This window comes from Saprolegnia parasitica (assembly GCF_000151545.1).
Source record: "Saprolegnia parasitica CBS 223.65 unplaced genomic scaffold supercont2.132, whole genome shotgun sequence".
Classification (NCBI taxonomy): Eukaryota; Oomycota; class Saprolegniomycetes; order Saprolegniales; family Saprolegniaceae; genus Saprolegnia; species Saprolegnia parasitica.
The window spans coordinates 97,410-101,137 of record NW_012156526.1 but is presented as its reverse complement, the minus strand read 5'-3'; the positions used below and the strand labels follow the sequence as shown (position 1 = coordinate 101,137).

General features: G+C 49.6%; 1 non-coding gene across 1 annotated transcript; it reads left to right on the top strand.

Moving 5' to 3' along the window:
- Nucleotides 1–178: 178 nt before the first annotated feature.
- SPRG_30255 lies at nucleotides 179–292 on the top strand. The gene has a single exon (XR_001099863.1). It is a non-coding gene; the product is annotated as a 5S ribosomal RNA (ribosomal RNA).
- Nucleotides 293–3,728: the final 3,436 nt, after the last annotated feature.

Here is a 3,728-nt window from a genome sequence, read left to right as displayed (position 1 = left end):
CAAGTGCTCGAAATGGACTGCAGATAGCATATCTAGTCGTCTTATGCCTAGTCTAGCACAGAAATATAGTTTAGTCGCACTCTGCAAACGATAATTTGGCAGTTCACTTTTCGAACGGCCCTTATGCCTGTAAAAAAGTGAACTGGGAAATACGATGGAAAAGGCGGCCGTTCCAGAATCGGCCATATTAGCCTGACTAGACTGCATCCCGTCCGCTCTGCAAAGTTAACCAGGCTCAAGCGTGGGTAGTACTCAGGTGGGTGACCACTGGGGAAGTCCACGTGCTGATTCTTTTTGCACATCCATTTACACATCCTTGATTACGAAATTTTTTACCACATGGTGTCACACACAGGCTTGTTCGGGGATCGACTGGCCGGCGGCAATCGTCGCCGCGAGCTCGACGCATGCCAATATCTCCGCTTCTAGGCCTTCCCGCGCGACGCCACTTGGAGACAACACGTATAACATCAATACAAAACATATCCTAGCTTCATAGCGCGCGCGCCGACTCGGAATACCCGCAAATGTCGTACCAGCCTGTCTCAGGATGGCGGCACAGGCCTCGGCGAGCTCGACAAACCTCCATATCTTCACTACCAGGTCGTCCCACGTGACGCCACTTTCGGAGCACCTGTTTAACATCATTACAAAGCATATCCTAGCTCGGCTGCATGGGCGCCGATTCGGAAGACTCACAGACCCGTTTCGTTGAGTCAATCCCGTATGCAGCTCAGCATGCTCGATTGGTTGAAACTGCACTTGTAGAGATCGGATTGACGCCGGGTCGCGCTTGATTATCGCGTATGGCACTAGTACAAGCATGTGTGCGTCGTCACAATACGAAATTGCCGCCTACAGGCCAAATGCGACGCGATTTATCGGTCCCGGACATCAAAAAATCACTAATCGACGAATAAAAGCGTGTTCCGCCCCGAATCTTCGCAAGGTCGTTACATATATCGACGCAGCTCATTACCAGCAACATGAAGGTGGTCCCCGATGAAAAACGCTGTTTTCGGTTTTCCGCTTTTTGCTCGAGATATTGTATACCCCGGCTCTCGGCCCGTTCTGCATCTAGAAAGTACTTTTCACGGCGCATCTTTTTGGTCTCGACATCCGATCGCGTGAATCGGGCTAATTTTGACGCTACGACGCCATTTTGACGTCATGTATTTCTGCAAAGTTTCAAAGCTTAGCCAAATGAAGGTTAGGGCGCTCTCGTGCAGGGTCGTTCTTGCTCTAGGAAGTACTTTTCACGGCGCATCTTTTTGGTCTTGACACCCGATCGCTCAAATCGGACTCCTTCAGGCCCAAAATGACATATATAGGTTCTGAAAGGTCCGAAAACGGTATTTTGCCCATAACTCCTCCAAAAGTTAATATTTTCCAACTTCTGATAGCATTTTTGGATTCCCCGTGAAATTTTACATCTAGATGCATGACGATCTCGCATCCACGAGCAACTTGGTTTGGCGAACTAGACATCGGCCAACAAAGTGGCGACTCGATAATACGACGTAACTAGTCGACCATCCAGAAAGTGACTCCGCGAAGGCTTGAAACATGAAAAGATGCGCCTTAAAAAGTTATGCAGCCTGTGCAGTCGTGGCGCGCTCAAAGCTTTCTGGTTGCCGAGATACGAGCATTTCCGTTTTGGGCCATTTAGGGCCAACCGCTCGACAAACCTTCGATATCTGATGAACGATAAGGTTTCAGAGTCCGGGAACTAGTCAGTTGACTTCCCCTCGTCAATACAAGAATCGAGTGAAAAAAAAATTTTCCGTCGAGGAGTATCGAATTTCACCAAGTGCCCGCCCATACTGAAGCCAAGTCTAATCTGCGGGCGAGAATTCTTGGTGAATTTTTCCATCACTGTTTTACCTCGTACTTTGTGCCTGTAGCGTGTTTTGTAGTGTTTCTACCATTTGGGAACGTGTAGCTTTGTGCCTACCTTTATGGAGACCAAAGTGAAAATTCAAGTTGGTCAACTAAATGAAAAGACGATCCTGATAGGCGTAAAAAAATTTTTTTTTTGCGTCTATAATTTCTTAGTCCTAGTAGGTGCTTGTGGCTCTGCCGCCGGCGCTGGACGGGTTAAGGATAAAAATATGCCTGGGTTTCGGTAATCCAGGTAGAAAGGGAACGATTTGTGATGTACTTTTACGCTTCGGTGTGACTGTTTAATTCATGATGAATTCGTGCTGCTCTGGTGTTTCTTGCGCGGTATCTCGGTACTGTTGCGGCTATATTCATCAGCACAAGGAAGGTTGGCATTGTAAACTGCCCGGGAGTTGCGCTAGCTTGCTGGTGTAATTTCTCGGGTGAGTTTCGCATTGCTAGCCTGGCAAAACATTTCAGTAAAACGATTTGTTGGCATCTCGGTTAGGCTGCAGTTGAAAGGCTGTAGCTCGAACCTTGATGCGAATTGGAAATCATTCTCGGGAAATCAAAGCGGCTCCTCTCGGGGAGCTGCGGCGAAATTCTTTCGTGCATGAACTAGAAACAGTAGAAAGGACGGGTTGGGCTTCCATTACCTCTTGGGAATTCCTCGCTGCGGAAAGGTTTTGAATTGCTTGCAAATCGAAATTGGACGGAGGCTTGGATGAACCGAGTAAACTTGGAGGAACTGAGTATAGTGCCCCGGGTTTCAAAGAAGTTTTGGGTAGCTTGTGTGCTTGCATGCTTGTTGCCTAGGACCTATTCCCACGAGGGGCTGATCGCGTACCCTTTGCGCCAACATCCAGCACACAAAAGGCAAGTGCATTCGCCACGGCGGTGGGCGGCAATGCCGCAAGGACCATTGTGAAACCCATGCGCGCGTCGGTGGCTTCTGCTGGCGCCACCGCACGCCGGACAGGGCGAAAGGAAACACTCGGGTGGCCTCGCCAGCTCGGTCGCCTGTCGAGTACGAGTGCGCGTATTCTACGCTCGAAGCCATCGACTGCTCGATTCTAACGGCGCTTCTCGCGGAGACGGACAGCACAGACTTCCAGGGGCATTTAATGCTGGAAGACTACTTTGATGCCGTGCTTGAAAGTCAAGTTTAGTGGACGACAGCGACGAATTACAGTTGTTAAACCTATCTCTATGGTGTGTATTTGTGTGTTGCAATGAGTTTCATGTTACTAGACATTGCTGGCCTTTCACGAGGACGAATTTCTTCTTTTCCTCGACGTCACTGGCACCTTGGGCAGGCTTGCGATCGAGTACGGACCTGCTAGTAGGTAGTACTAGCCTGCGCACTGCGACTCCTGAAGCAGCCCTCGTAGCTACGATCGCGACTGTTCTGAGGGGCAGATTGGGTCGCCTCTGTCGGCCGTGAACCCCAAAAGAGAGATCAGCGTGTATCGGTCCCTCGTGCGTGGTCAAGGTCAACTGATACGTTGATACATGGTTGATACAAAGCAAACGTCCGCTTTGCACGACGACGAGCCCAAGTAGCCTCGTGCAAGTTGTGATAGACCCTAGGTGGCGCTATGAAACATGCACTATTCCGGTTGTACAGGACTTATCGTTGAAGGCTTTGTCTTGGGATGACACATCCTCGCCCTCGCGTCGTTCTATTGCAACGAAGTATCGCGCCAGACTTCTATCAATATCAATTTCGAGCTGTGTATATTCGTTTTAGAAAGTAGTATCACTGCGCGTGCAGCCACGGGAACGGGTCGACCGACTCTGCCAGCGTGAGCACCGCATCGAGAATAGACTCGTCGAGGAGCCTTTTA